The sequence below is a fragment of the Vulpes vulpes genome, unplaced genomic scaffold, assembly GCF_048418805.1.
Source record: "Vulpes vulpes isolate BD-2025 unplaced genomic scaffold, VulVul3 Bu000000784, whole genome shotgun sequence".
Taxonomy (NCBI): domain Eukaryota; kingdom Metazoa; phylum Chordata; class Mammalia; order Carnivora; family Canidae; genus Vulpes; species Vulpes vulpes.
In genome coordinates this window covers 67,959-83,420 of record NW_027325715.1, presented here as the reverse complement: position 1 = coordinate 83,420, position 15,462 = coordinate 67,959, and the positions used below count along the sequence as shown (strand labels likewise).

At 45.3% G+C, this 15,462-nt stretch overlaps 1 pseudogene; it reads right to left on the bottom strand.

Annotated features, from left to right (window-relative positions):
* Nucleotides 1-10,786: 10,786 nt before the first annotated feature.
* LOC140596702 (transmembrane protein 19 pseudogene) overlaps nucleotides 10,787-15,462 on the bottom strand; it is a 32,105-nt pseudogene continuing 27,429 nt past the window's right edge.

The window sequence follows — 15,462 nt, the reverse complement described above, 5'->3', positions numbered from 1 at the left end:
GTTGGGAGCTTTTACCCTGTAGCAGAGCAGTATTAACACCTAGTTGGGTCACCTGGAGAACAGAGAGGCTGACCATGGGGCTCACTGTGTGGATGCTGGTAACACTCACTGCTGGAGAAGGTGCTTTTTATGTTATACACTCAGGTGGAGTCCTCAGTAGAGAAATGTAAAGACTGATTTGAATTTTAAGCTAACGTGAAATCTTGGCAGAGAACGTTTTAATAAATAAATGCCTTAAGAGTATTTAAAATATGCTTCCATATTTCAAAATATAAAATGTACCATGACAGGAGATGTTACATGTTTGACAAGGTGTCTGGGAAGGAAGGGCCAGACCTCTGGACCTTTGGAATCTGCTGTTCACAGGCCTTGCAGGGCTGCTTGAATCCTCAAAGACCTAGACATTGGCTCAAAAGGGAAGTTTAAAACGTTGCTCTGTAAAGCCATTTGGTGTCCTTGACCAATCGTATCCCTCCTCTAAGAAGCAAGAGGCATTGTTGCCTGGATGAATAGAGGGCACGCTTCAGCCCTGAGATGTTGAAGAGCTTGAATTTCATTGAACATTTCTCTGACGATTTTTCCAGTTATCCCTGAAATTTCTATGTATTGTGTTTTTGGGAAAGGAGGTGTGTCCAGTTTCTAAATCTAACAACTACTTTTGGGGACTTGCCCACATGTCTGGGATTTGAATGGAGCTCATGTCCCATTTTACTGTCTTTTAAGTTTACATTGAACATGTTTCTCTTCTCGGCTCCCTGTGCCCACTGGGGACTCCTCTTTGGCTCCTTAAAGTTTGCTGCTTAGAGTGTAAGTTCAGCAGGCAGGTGGTCACGCTGCAAGTCTTTCTGGACCTCTGGCAAAGGGAGTGACTAGTGAAGGCCATTGCTACCTTAGGATCTGCAAGGCTGGGTGTTCTCGGTACCTGCTGTCCACCACCCTCCACTGTTATCGGAATACTTTGCCAGTGCACTAATCTCTTTGGAGATAAAATTCGTTAGCGTGTTGCTAAATGTTCATTTTCTTTTGCAGAAGATACAGTACCGTGTCTGAATTAATTATTAATATTTAAAATATTTCATTCCTTAACTCTTCCTCATTGCTTTGCCCCTAGCCTATTCAGTTCCTTTGTTTGGCAGAATTCTGCAAAATGTGTGTCACCCACTACTGAGATTGTTCAGCCCCCAATGTATTTGTGTTGATTTGTTCCTGGTGGTAGCTTGTCCTAAAATGTGTGTAGAAAGCAGATATTTTATGATAAAATTGTTGTGTAGTGCATGCTCTGTGTGGAATTCAGAGGACAACCCAGATTCAGTGATTAACAATGCCAAAAAAATGCAAGTAACTAGCCATTGTTCAAATAACAGTGGTGCTATTTCTCTTTTGTGGCCTTTTAGACTTTTGTTGCCCTAAAATACCATTTTATTGGGAACCCATTTTCCACCTGGTCTTTCTTGACAGGGTTTTTTTCTACTTTAAACAGTTTCTAGATAAAATTCTGTATTTCAAAAAAAAAAAAACAAAATTCACTCTTCTTTCATGGTCTTGAGTAGTCCCTGTTGTCAGCAGCTTAATTTTAGAGTGGTGGCTGGAAGTGACCTATTCCCTGAAGAAGTCCCCTGCCAGAAGATTCTAGAATAGAGAAGTCAGCATACTTGCTAGGGATCTTGAGACATGAGCAACAAACCAGCAAAAAAAATTTCCTGGGTGATCTTCTAAGCTCCTAGATGCCCTTGCCTGGGCGCTGCAGATGTCTGCAGCCAGGAGATGCCAACAGGCACAGATAAGAAATAGCCCCAAGGAATAACTCCAGCCAGAAGCCTGAGGCAAGGACACCCAATGGGACAAGAGTGCTTTACTGGCACCTGCCCATTCTTGGTGAGAGGAAAACAACCCAAGCTCCTTTCTGACCATAATGAGCACTACCACAGCAGAGTTCACAGAAGAAGCTGTTCCCTTTACAGTTATTAGGAGAGGGACACCTCCTGGAGTCTGGGGCAGCAGCACACTTCCCCCTCCAGCTAACATGGAGGGAATGACTGGAGTCTTGCCATCTGGGCAACACACCTGGAGACCGACCAGGAGAGCTCTGCAGGTGCTTAACTGAATGGACATTTGTTTTTGTTTTTTTTTTGTTTGTTTGTTTGTTTGTTTGTTTGTTTTTTTTGAATGGACATTTGATCCACAGCTCGTGAAAGTGATGTACATTCTGGGCTGATTAACTACCTGCTCAAATGGGGACATAGGCCTGTTTTATAAGAACAGGATTTTAAGCCTGATTTCTCAATACAGCCGAAAATTACTCCTACTGAGAGCCAGGAAAATTTCAGCTTGAAGGGGGAAGACAGACAAGAAGTGAACACTGAGAACAGATTAGAACGATCAGAGAAGGGTTGTCAGATGCTCCAATGAACAGTTATGAACACTTGAAACAAATGGAAAATAGAAAATCTCGAAATAGAAGACGTGCATTTCAGTTGGAGAACTATTGGACTTTCCCAAGTTCTAACTCACTGGCTGGACTCGAATAGAGAGGACAGAAGAGAATTCATGAACTTGAGGTAGAGCAGAAGTAATCTGTTCAGATTGGGTCAATAGAACCAAGTGGTCTGCAGAACCAGGGCTCGCCTTGATATCATTGAGGTACCCCTAACTCTAGCAACATGCAGGAAATTGGGTCAGCCTTAAACTTCTAGGTCTATTCTCTAGTTCTACAGAGAATTTCATCTCCCAGGACGATTGTAGAACAGGCAGGTTAAGAAAGTCCCTTCAGGAGAGTTTGTCCTAGGAATACTGTAGTCAGAGCAGGATCATTGGAAAGAACATCTTCCCCAAGCTCCTGGCATCCTGTATCCCAGGATATCTTTGGTTACAGACCCAAAGACAAGCAGATGGACTTAGTACTGTATACCTCCTCTACTCAAGGACAGAACAGTGACAGACAGAAATAGCCACATCCTTAGAGGCCAGGGGTAGGCAGTAGGGAAGGAGTCCCAGAGGCAGCCCTGACCACTAAGCCCAGCTCTAGGCAAGGGCTTTCCCAAGCTGACCTAGTTCATGGAGCTAGCACCTCTGGCTGGTGAGAGGTCAGAGCTCTACTTGGTCCATGTCAAAAAGCCAAGGGACCTCTGATTTTTGGGATGGGGTGGTGGTGCTAAGAATCTGGCTGTGCTTCAAGCACATGCAAGGAGAATGCTCTAGGGAGAGATGTGCCTCAGGGTCACTACGGTGGTCAGGGATCTGGAACTGGTCAGGAGATACTTTCCAAGACAAGGGCAAGTTGCTGTCTCTGCACTAATGTGAAGAATTGGAAGACCCAGCACATTGGGTCTTGGAGGGCTCAGACCTGTGGAACAGTTCACCCTTACAGCTGCTATTTTGGAGTAGGATGCAGAGCCAAGGCGGCTTGGCTTCATGCAGGCCAGTATAGGGGTGGCCATGCCACGTAGTATACAACTTAACAGATAATATGGAAGGATCTAGGGCAGAGAGAATACAATATAGAGCTAACAAAAAGCCTCAGTTGATTGATCACAGATTCCTAGAGAAGCAGCATGCCTAGTCCTGCTAGTTTGATAGTCAATTCCTCTCATGCCAGGGTCCTGGGAGTGATACATGCCTAGAGAGGGGTCACTAAATGCCTGCAACTTTCCAGTGACTGAACTATCAAACTGGATGTCATCTGACACAAGTAATCACAAGCTCATACTGCATAGAAGGTCAGTACAACAAATTTGAGACCAAGCTAACTCCGAGGTCAAAAGACTCCAGTTTCACCAGGTTACCATCTTGCGTCTGAGGGTTATTCCCATTCAATCTCTGGTCCTGGTTTGAACCTTGATCCTAAGGCTCATGCTGACTTGACTTAGTTTGTGCATGAGGGTCAGGCCTGACTTGAAGTCAAGCTCAGCCTGACTTGAAGGCGTTTGAAGAACTTTGGCCAGACTCCATCCTCTGTACGTGTTGTGCTGAGGTCTATCACCTGGGGAGACCCATCACTGTCCTTCAAACCTCGGGGAGGTGGGAGTAAAGCGGTATTTGAGAGGATTCGGTCATTTGACCTAGGCCTGATGCATTCTTTAGAAGAACACAAGTTTGGCCTTGTGTGGCCCTGGAATCTCCTGTGTTCGATGCCTGTCTAGAGGCCCACGGAGAATCTGGTTTCACTGGACATCACCAGGGGTACCAGTGTCCTAGAAGTGGAGTCTATCCTGGTGGTAACTCTAGAGGAGGTGGGTGGTTTCAGACTAGAAGCCCCCCCGCCTTTTTTTTTTTTTAAAACACCATACTTGGTTTGCAGACATGAACTTCCCAGCTTCTCTGGGCTTCTGGTTAAGATTTTTTTTTTTAAATGGTATCAGCCAGCTTCCTTTCCTTCACTCCAGGGCTACAGGCTCTCCCTGAACAGAAGACTTCAGGTCACCTTTTTCTATTTCGCATTGGCTCAGCCTTCTTTGACTCTTCTTGCTACGGTCACTTGTCACCACAGATTGTTCTCTGGTTAACTTTCCCTTGTCTTGGTTCCCTGTAGGAACCTGTCAATGGTTTCTGGTGTGTGTGAATTTGTAAGAATATTCTTGTATAAACTACTAGTACCATGATCAAAACATGTGCCCAAACTCAAGGTATAACAAGCATGTGTAGTTTTTACATAAGATACACCTGAGGAAAAAAGCCCTCTTTATCCCTGACCCCTAAGACCCAACTATCTTGAATTCCAAGGTACTTCTCACCTTGTTAGCCAGTTAAAGACAGCATAGAGCTTAAGAAGCACACTTCTTGACCTTGCCAAGGAAACCAAGTGTTCTTGCAGAACACAAGACGTTGCTAGGTAGGATGCTCCTACTTCATCTACAGAGGATTCAAGCCGTGTCCTGTCCTAGTGAGCACAGTTATGATGTATGAAGGTCAAGGCCCACACTGTAGACCCAGAAGGGTTATTGGTCAGGTTCCTGAGTGAAAGCTGGCTCTCCACTCCATCTCCTTGATCTTTGGAGTGCTGTCATATTTGATTGTACCAGGAAACTGGGCATTTGTGGCCAAAGTTCTTGTTCCCTGATGGTACGTTGGGAGGTCCTTTGTTTGGAGTTGTGGTCCATGCTGGTGTTCTAGAACAAGACCACCTAGCATGAGGCGCAAGGAAAGGAGAAGCTCTGAGCAGAATTTAATGAGAATTTAAGCTTCAAGCAGTTCACTGTCAAAGCTATTTGCTCTTATTGATCAAGCTTGGTTCCTCACTCCACTTTCTTGAACTTTTTTCATACTGGCCTCCCTACCTCGAGTATCCAGCAATTGTTCATCCTTCCTGAAAAAAAGGTTTTTTGGGCCCATTCTCACTTCCACTGCCATGTACACCCTGGGCCAAACCACATCTTGATTTCTACATGGTGCTCTTAACTGGTCTCTTCCCTACCACCCGTCTTCTACAACAAGAACTTAAGGCTCTTAATGGCTATTTTTTCCGCATTGAGTGAAATGGGAATCTAGTGGTGAGCTTTAAGTAGAAGACCAAACACAAAGTCCTTGCAGGATCTATGACCTGAGACTTTCCTATACTCACTTGGCTATATGGTCTACACCACTGACTAGAGAAGGGGCTCCTTGCTGGTGGAGGCACATTTGCTCCCTTAGATTACCACTATACATTATAGGTACTCCATATTTGTTCATTTAAATTCGATTTGTCAACCTACTATAACAACCAGTGCTCATTCTATCAAATACCCTCCTCAGTGTCTGTCACAGCTACCCTATCCCCCCCACCTACCCCTCATTCTGCAACCCTTTGTTTCCCCAGAGTTAATCTCCCTCTAATTCCAACCCCCCTCAGATCCCCTCTTTTCAATCCCTTTCACTATTTCTTATATTCCATGTATGAGTGAAACCATAGGATTTGTCCTTCTGATGGACTTCACTCAGTATAATACCCTCCAGTTCCACCCACACTGAAGCAAATGGTGGTTGTCATTTTTAATGACTGAGTAATATTTCATTGCATATACAGACCACATCTTCATCCAGTCACCTGATGAAGTACATGGAGACTCCTTCCATAGTTCGGCTATTGTGGACATCACCGCTATCGTGGTGCAGGTGTCCTAGCATTTCACTACATATCTTTGGGGTAAGTGCTCAGTAGTGCAATTGTCGGGTTTTGGGTATTTGACTTTGAGGAACCTCCAGTTTTCCAGAGTAGCGGTACCAGTTTGCATTCCCACCAACAGTGCAAGAGGGTTCCCCTTTCTCCCACAACCTCTCCAATATTTGTTGTTTCCGGTCTTGTTCATTTTCCCCATTCTCGCTGGTGTCAGGCGGTCTCATTGTGGTTTTTGACTTGTGTTTCCCTGATGGCAAGTGATAGAGCATTTTTTCACATGCCCGTTGGCCATATGTAGGTCTTTGGAGACACTTCAGGTCTTCTGCCCCTTTAGTGACTGGATGGTTTACTTGGGTGTTGAGTTTGATAAGCTCTTTATAGATCTTGGATACTAGCCCTGTATCTGATAGGTCATTTGCAAGTATCTTCCCCCATTCTGTAGGTTGTCTTTTAGTTGGTTTCTTTTGCTGTTCAGAAGCTTTTAATCTCGAAGTTCCAAGTTCATTTTTGCTTTGGTTTCCCTCACCTTTATTAGATTGGTCTTGCAAGAGGCTGTGGACAAATTCAAGGTTTTTGTCCGTTCTCTAGGATGTTGTATTCTTGTCTCACATTTAGATACTTCAGCCATTTGGAGTTTATCTTTGTGTATGGTGTAAGAATGGTCCAGTAGCATTCTTCTGCATGTGGTGGTCCAATTCTCCCAGCACCATTTTTTTTTTGAAGAGTGTCATTTTTCCAGTGGATATTCTTTCCTGCTGTATCCAGTATTAGTTGACCAGAGTTGAGGGTCCATTTCTGGGTTCTGTTCCATTGATCTAGTGTCTGTGCCAGTGCTATAATGGTCTTAATGATCAGCTTTGTGATACAGCCTGAAATCAGGCATCATGATTCCCAAGCATTGGTTTTCTTCTAGATTGACTGATTTGTTGACATATGGTTGCTCATACTTTAAGAGTCTTGTATTTTTTCAGTATTGGTGATCTTTCATTCATGATTCAGTGTTTTTAAATAAGGCCAGACAAGAAAAAGGACCATTAAAGTGAAAATTTTTAAAATAGTAAAAGGGAAAAAAAAAAGGTGGAGTAGATAATAGAGTCTCCCAAAGGGGACCCTAGAGGGTGATCCTCCTGGTTTAGAATGGATTTCATTCTCTATGTTAGAAGATGCTCAAATCCAAATTTAAGTAAACCAGCAATACTCATCAACTACAAAAATGTAAAGATAGAAGAGGGGGGCAGACTGGGAAGAGACTGTAGTCTCACAGAATGAGCCAACATGGTGTTCCAATTGGTTTTGGGTGTATCTTGATCCAGGCGTTAGAAGGCATTAACTTTTATCATTGGAAAACAAAATGAGACAACCCGCCCCCCCATATCCCATGGGTCTACCAGAATTAAGCTGACTACATTGAAGGGAATCCAGAAGAGATCTATCTAAAACATGTAATTGTAGCAATATGAAAGTCCAAAAGGAAAAAGCTTAGAAACAAGTTGGTAAAATGTAGCTAAGGTGGGAAGAAAAAAATCTTGGGAATTTTTAACTTTATACAAAAAAAAGTTGTGATTAACGAAAGAGGGTGGGTTTTTTGTTCAAAATTTATTCGTGAGAGACACAAAGACACAGGCAGAGGGAGAAGCGGACTCCCTGCAAGGAGCCCAGTGTGGGACTTGATCCCAAATCCTGGGATCATGACCTGAGGTAAAGGCAGATGCTCAACTGCTGAGCCATCCAGGCATCTCCAACCCTCTTCTTTATGCTGTTTTCCCCTTCAGCCCTGGAGCTTTCCAGCGCTGCTTGTCCAGTGAGCTTGCTTTTCCTTTATTCTACTGGTAGTTCTGGGGAGGGGCCTGTTGCACGGATTCTCAGGTGTCTGTGCCTGAGAGGAGATGCCCTGCCTCTTGCCAGGTGCAGGACTCAGTATGAGCTGTTTGTCCTGTGAGGCCTTTGTTCCCTAGGTCTTGCCCCTTCCTTATGAAAGTCGAGGAGAAAAAAAAAAAATGGAGGCAGCCAGATCTCCAGAGCCAAGAGCTCCGTGTGAGTACTGAACCGGGGCCTCCTCGTCCACACTGGTCCAGATGCTCCCGGGGACAGGTGAGGATGCACCAATCTGTACAACTCGCAGGGTGCCCAGTGGCAGGAAAGCTCTTGTTTTCCTGTGCCCTCCGCATTTCCACCAGTCTCCCTGGGGGAACAGGATAGCCAGCTTTGTCCGCTTAGGTGTCCTCGGATCCAGGGCCTGTGCTCCTGGACCTACGCTCCCAGGGACCCCCTTCTCCTGAAGGGAATAGAGGACAGCCACCTCCATTGCTGGGCTCTAGGGCAAAGAGCTCTGGAGCAGGCCCATGTAACTGGCAGGCTTCTCCCAAATGTCCAGGAGGGTTGTGGTGCTCTGGCAGTATTAGAGATCAGGCCACGATTTGCTATGAGCTTTACCGAGATCAGGCCACGATTTGCTATGAGCTTTTCCTCCGGGTGCTCCTCTACTAGGGTCTTCAGGAATCTTGAAGCTTCACTGCCCCCTCCCCGAGTCTGCACTACTTCCCTGCTAAGCACTTTTCAGTCAGGGAAAGCTCAGGCATGGATTTTTTTTTTTAAGTTCCCATTTGCCCATGGCTGGGTTTTCATGCCTGGAAGCTTGTGGGGGCTTCACTTTCACCTAGGCTTGTCATGGTTCCCCCCCTTCCACTCCTTGTCAGGAGCAAAAACTGTAGCATTCCAGCTGTTCTCTTTACATCTCAGGTTGTATTCATAGGTGTTCAGGATGTTTTGAAAGTTATTTAGGGAAGTTTGTGGGAGCAGGAGTTGAGGACCCCTACACTTCCCCCATCTTGCCTTGACCACTCTAGGTACTCCATATTTGAATGGACTAGCATCCATTAGTTATAGGCCACATTGTTTCCCCCCCCCACTAATGTTCTATAGGATACGAATGGGTTTTTCCCTTCTACTGAAAATACAAGCAGAAAAGTAGGTCAGTGGGAAACCCTGGTGGCTTTAGCTTTGCTGGTTTAGTGGTTTTACACTGGTAAATAAGTCTTAAGTTACCTGCCCAAACATGGTTAGGGCACCAAGCTGGGTTTAGACTTAAGAACCACATACAGAAACCCACTTGTATAGGTAGGAACAGCCATATTACTAGTTGAACTGGTTGGAAGCCCCACCTGGCCAGGCTTCCTAGAGCTCCAACATCAACCAAATAGGCAAGGACTTGAATGGAGACCTAGGAATTGCTTATTGGGCAATTCTTGAGTAGGTACCAGCCTCCAAGGGATTCTTTGAACCAGTGTAGGCCTAGGAGCCAGAGTCTGGGGAATGAGGTCTAGAGGAAAACAAGCTGAGTGAGTTGTACTGGCTGTGGCTTTCTCTGAACATTTTCAGCCTATTTCCTAGTGTCCTTGGAGGCCCAAGTCCCCTTCAGCTCTATACTTGTATAGACTTCTACAGAAGTCTAGAGACTTCTATAGTCTCTACCATGGTTGTCTTAAACTACACATAGTTCCGAGGATCCAGAGAGCCACTTGTGTTTTTACTACCCACGATGTGCCACACGGACAAGAGTCCTGCTCAGAAGACAGGAGAAAGCAGGATTCCATTTGCTGTTTCTGCAGCTGTAACAGAAGGTCACACGGCCTACTTTAGGACATCACCAGTGAAGCCTTTTCTTTCAGCCTCTCAACACCCGGGTCTTACCAGGCTGCAGACAAGATGAGAGAACACTTGCCATTATCTTGTTCTAGAGGCAGCAGGGATAATCATTAAGGAGTGAGGTGGTTAGGATAGTTGCCTTAGGCTCTTTGATCTTCACCTCCATCTTCAGAGGTGGGGACATGTTGAGGTGGAAGGAAAGGTGACCTCGTTTCCCTTGGAGTATCCCAGGAATCCCCCACTCCCACACCTATTTCTTAGCACGAAACACCTCCAATGCGTTTCCATCTTGAAAGATTGTACCAAGTCAACAGCAAGGCAGGGTTATAGATTTTACTAAGCCTCGGCAAATACATAGGAGTGTTCCAGTTGCTCTGTCAAAGTGAATTACTTTTTGGAAGGCCATTCCGATGTGTTCCCCTCACCACTTCACACTCTGAAGCCAGGCATGAAGCCTAGAACACGGGTTTTACTGCAGAGTGCATAGAGCGCATTTCTGTACACCAGTTGCCATATTCGACATGACAGCTTGGGGACGGTTACAGTTAGTGCAGCCCACTGAGTGTATGACACTAGAATGGATAAGCCATAGTAGGTTTATAATGAAATACCATACAGCGGTGGAGAACTGCTACAAATAATATGCAGAAGTTTCAGACAAGGGTGAAGAACTATATAGAAATGGAGTCCTGTGGTATATGAAGTTCAAAACCGTTTGTGTTTTCACTTTTTTTTTCATTTTAGTTGAGTCTGTATTGTACAGGAGAGCATAACTTAAGCTCAGAATAGAAGTCATAGCATCTTCCAATGAATTCTAGGTAGCAAACGAAAAAACTAATTACAATAGTTTTCCAGTGACTAACTATTCAGGATGCCAAAGTAAAACAGATTCCTATACAAATTTCAAAGAAAGCTAGAAAATACATTAACAAATATTGAATTCAGAATAATTTCTGCTCAGAAATCAACTAAAATGTAAGGTGCACTTTTTTAGATAGAAGATAAATCTCTTTCACTTAAAAATAATTTTTTCGTGCATTCCAATGGTCATATGAAAAAGACATATACTTTATTTTCATTCTAACCCTGAGGAAGGAAAAACAAATGTGGAGTAGCATACTAAGAACTTAAACTCCACACTTTTCACAACTGGAAATAGCAAGTAATGGAAGAAGTCCAGGACTACATTTATTCAGGCTTCCACACACATCAGTTTAAATTCCCCAAAACTAAAATTTGGGCAACTGGTACTAGTGGCATTATATTTTTAGTCCCTACACTGGTTTAAACAAAACAAAATTTGTATTTACCACGTAGGAACTTTCAGCTCAGCAATATATAGGGACATTATAGTTTCATTGCTTAAGAAGCTCTATTCAGAAGAAAAATATGAATAAGGTCTATGCACACATCTCTTTCACTACAAAGAGGTCAGCTGTTACAGGGGAGTTAATGAGAGGAAAAATGTGGAATTTCATCACAATGGAATATGGGAAGAGCTGGTATTTCCTCTTTGCCATTACAATTATTCTTCTTAGGATGAAACTTGGAATTGCAAATTTAGCTGACTTTGCCACAGTTTTCAACCTTTGTAAAGGAAAAAAAAAGTTCACTCCATGGGCCAGAAACCCCAAGCAGCAGTTGGGAGTAAGAGGGCAATAACAATGCAGTGAACCTGTTTTCTTCAGTTGTTATCAAGAATGGGTTTCCCCGCTATGTACTTCACCTCATTCGCTGGGCTGTTGACCACCATGCCTGTGCTTTCGTCTAAACCAGTAAATTGCATTGTAGCTCCTAAATATGAGTCCACAACTGATCCTAGTAATCCAGCCAGACCCCCAAATGCAATAATTGGCCACTGGGGAGCAGAAATGCCTAAATCATTAATGAAGACCAACTGTGTGAGGAAGTAGGTGATGCACACAAAGGTACCGCCAAGTAGACTGGAGACAAGGCCCACCACCGTGACCCCTCCATTGGTACCAACTGGAACTTTTTCCCAGGTTGTTATTAGCCTCGGCGGGCTTTTACTCAGAACCGGGCCCACTTCTGAAGCCCAGGTGTCTCCAGCAGAGCAGGCCAGTGCAGCCAAGAGAGACAGACACATCCAGGAAGCGGTGTACTGCTTGGAAAAATCTATCGGGATCTCCCCGGGGCCATTTTCTATCATGTACAGCAGGGCCAGCTCTGTGGGCACAGCCCCATTGCAGAACACCTGAACCCAATTCCTCTGCCCACCTTCTTTGTATTCTGAATCTAGAGGCTTCTTTATTTCTCCCTTCCATTTAGTGAGTTTTGAAGAAGAAAGGAAAAACATCAGCAAAGAGGTAAAAGAGCTGAAATTTGCAATGCTTAGGATAAATCCAACCACAAGCCCTCCCAAGGCCCCACTGTGGTCTAGACTTTTCTTTTTAAAGCCATTGGAGACGATCAAATCAGGAACGACGACAGAGAACAGCCAACGCCAAGGAGAAATAGGGTGTAAGTTGCCGTAGTAGGTGCTGGCGGTCAGAGACACCACCCAGAAGGCCAGGGAGATGCAGAGCGCGAGGCTCAGCAGCGCGACGTGGGCATCATCCTCAGGCACCGCGTGCACGCGCGGCCGGCGGCGTCCGACATGGGCTCGGGCCCAGGGGCCCACTCACCGGGCGGGGTCGCCGGCCTGGGGCTCGCAGGGGCGCCAAGGCCAGGCCCGCATCGCCCGCGCCGCTCCCCTCCCTGTGTTTTCACTTCTATCACTTGATAAATCTTGCCTTTGATAAGGATCAGGGGCAGCGCAAGGAATGTGTCTGGGCTTGTCAGTAATGACTTCATCTTCCTGGATCAGTTATATGCAGGGGATTCACTTTAACACTTCACCAATGCAGTAGAGTAAGGTTAGAGGAACACCACTGGAAAGTACATAGAAGTTCAGGCTCAGTCCAAGCTTTGCAAATTTGCCTCTCAAGGTTTTTGCCCAGTTCCCGGTAATTGGGTCTTTGCAATGGGGCCCTGGAGATCCGGACTTCCCCCAGGAACCTGCTGGTTACAACGGAAAACACCCTTGGCTGGGCTGACCTCAGGGAAGTGGAGTGGAATTCCTAAGGCTGCCAGAACCATTTTGCAGTTGACTTCTTCAAGTTGTTGAAACCTGTAGTGCTAAGGAAGACTTGGCCTGTCTTCCGGGAAGAGAGGTCTTGTCTACTAGTTTGCTGAAATCTAGTATTTTTCAGCAGTATTAGGAGCTTGAAAAATTGCTACTAGTTGAAAGGACAGACATCCTGTGTGACCACACAGCCAGTCATTGACGTGGTGGGACTTTCCTGGACTCTTGTCTGCTTTGGACACTGGTGATGCACCAAGGAGCAACAGTGAGGACTTGTGTTATACCCACCTCCTCAGGCCTTGTGAGCCTGCTTTCTATGGTCCAGAAGGCCCTGCAGGAGGGGACTCCAAGTTGTTGGAACTCCAAGGTCTATTGGAGCTTGGAGTATAGAGAATGCTACCTCCATGGCCCCCATCCCGGTATAGCCAGCAAGTTGCACTCCCCTCTGCTCCTAGTCTGTGCAACACTAGCTCCTATCCACCATGCTCTTCAATTCTGCTACCTTCACACCTCCATCCTCTAGCGCAGATTCAAAGATCAGTTTTATGTCTGGAACACCCTTCCTTACCTCCTCAGCCCCTTGTTTTGTGTGCTTTTGGGTCTTTGAGCTTCTGCTCCTTGCATGGATCACGGTAACAGTGTGAAGGCAGGTCTGTGTGGACCAAAGCCTGGTCACATACAAAGGAGCTCAAGAGGTTCTCCAACCAAGGCCCCCTCAACATATTAGGTTTGAATTTGAAAAAACTACTCCATATTCTTAGGGCAGAATATTCAGGGAGATACCATAATAGTGGTTAGGTCATTTGTCTAAGCTCATTAGCCATGTACACGAAGAATTAACCCCAATATTAGCTATGGGCTTTGTGGGAGAGGTTTGGTCCATGTAGGTCCATTGGTGGACAGATGTACCATCTGGTGGTATATATTCACAGCAAGGGAGGGACACTGCATGTGAGGGAGGCAGAGGGCATGTATGGAAGTCTATAGTTCTGCTCAAGTCCTGTGAACTAAAACTGCTTAAGGTTTAAAAAAAAAAAAAAAGAAAAAAAAAGCAATGCCTAAACTACATTCACAGAATCAGGTGTCTAGAAGACTGATCAAACTTTGACAGGCCTCACAGCATTTTCTAGGTTAGTCACATTCAACCATCATTGGTCATTTCAGTAGAGGGTTCTCCGGAGACCATGTTGGAGAAGTGTCTTGAGCCAGGATTGCCTTGAAGTCTAGTAATAAAGATCGTCAACATCTCCAGTTTTGATCAAGGGTAGTGCCTATCCTCTCCACTATCCAGTCATTCAACCAGGTGAAGTCCAGAACTGAAGGCTCCTGCCCTATGTGCTGGGACAACTTCCTCCTCGATTAGACCCCAGTCCTGTGGCAGGTAGCCACCAAGCCATCCCCTAGTCTCTCCTATGTACTGGGTACATGAGTATGAGACTCTAAGGCATCCAGATATCTAAGGTGGGAGCCCTTTTGCTGACAAGAGTTGGCTCTTTCTAAAGCCACCTGGCAGTAGTTCTACAGAGACATTTACCAAGACAGCATTAAGTTTGGTTATCTGATAGTCCCTTGCTAAAGTTAGAAACATGGAGAACGTTTTGTAGGGAGGATGACTGGAAATGTTAAGTTTCAGTAGCAAAGTTGGTACTCAGGAAAGCCCCCTGGGGAACATCTAGGTACCACTGAATGGCTGCTGGCAGTGCCCTTTGACATGTGGAGCTTCAGTCAGGATGCCAAGGTAATTCTTTCCTAGCACCAAAAAACCCTGGTTTCTACTCCAATCTTGGGTTTCACATTTTAAGTGCTTTGGGGCATCCAGATTTTAAGTAAAATGTAATAGCCAAGAAGCTAGCATATCTCAAAGATGGTCCTCCTTACAGGTCAGTATCAGGAGTACCATTTGCCAGGCTTGTTCATCTGATACAAGTCACCATGGGCTTAATTTCACACATGGGCCTAGCTTTCAACCCCCTAAGCTCCTTCCCAGGATTCCCCATCAGACATGGATTTTGGAGGATTTGTGGAAGGGGTGGGGGGCCTGCTAGGAGATGCCACTGTATTTAGAAACCATGGCGGCAGCACCATTGCCCAATTTATAACCCAACAGGAAGGGGACACCAGCTCTCCCTCAGCCCCTTCTAAACTTCCGAATAGCTCCTAAACACCAAGATACCAAGAAAACCATCAGTGCAAGGACAGCAGGAACCTGAAGCAGCATCAGTTTTAGGCTTTCTAAAAATAAGTGTGGGATGGGGAATTGTGGAGATCTAGCTGGTTTAAGGAAGATGGTGAATCACAGAATCCTCCATGTTTGGAGCACCTAGGAAATTCTAGTAGGGACCAGTAGTAGGCATTACAACACACTGAATGGCAGCTCAGAAGAGTGCTACTGGAGGAGAGCGGGGGGCGGAGGGCAGGGAGAGCAAGCACCTAGCTGCTAGTTGAAGCTATGACGTCCTGAGACCAAACCTAGAGCAGGATAGGGACCAGCTAAAGAACAGCTTGCAAAGGAGACCTGAACAAAATAGCTGGAGACTTGTCAGTCCCTGGGCCAGGTGTCAGCTGGGCCAGAAGCGCTTTAGACCTAGATCTGTCAGGGAGATTTGAAGAGGTTGAAGTCTGTTTGGGAACATTCAGA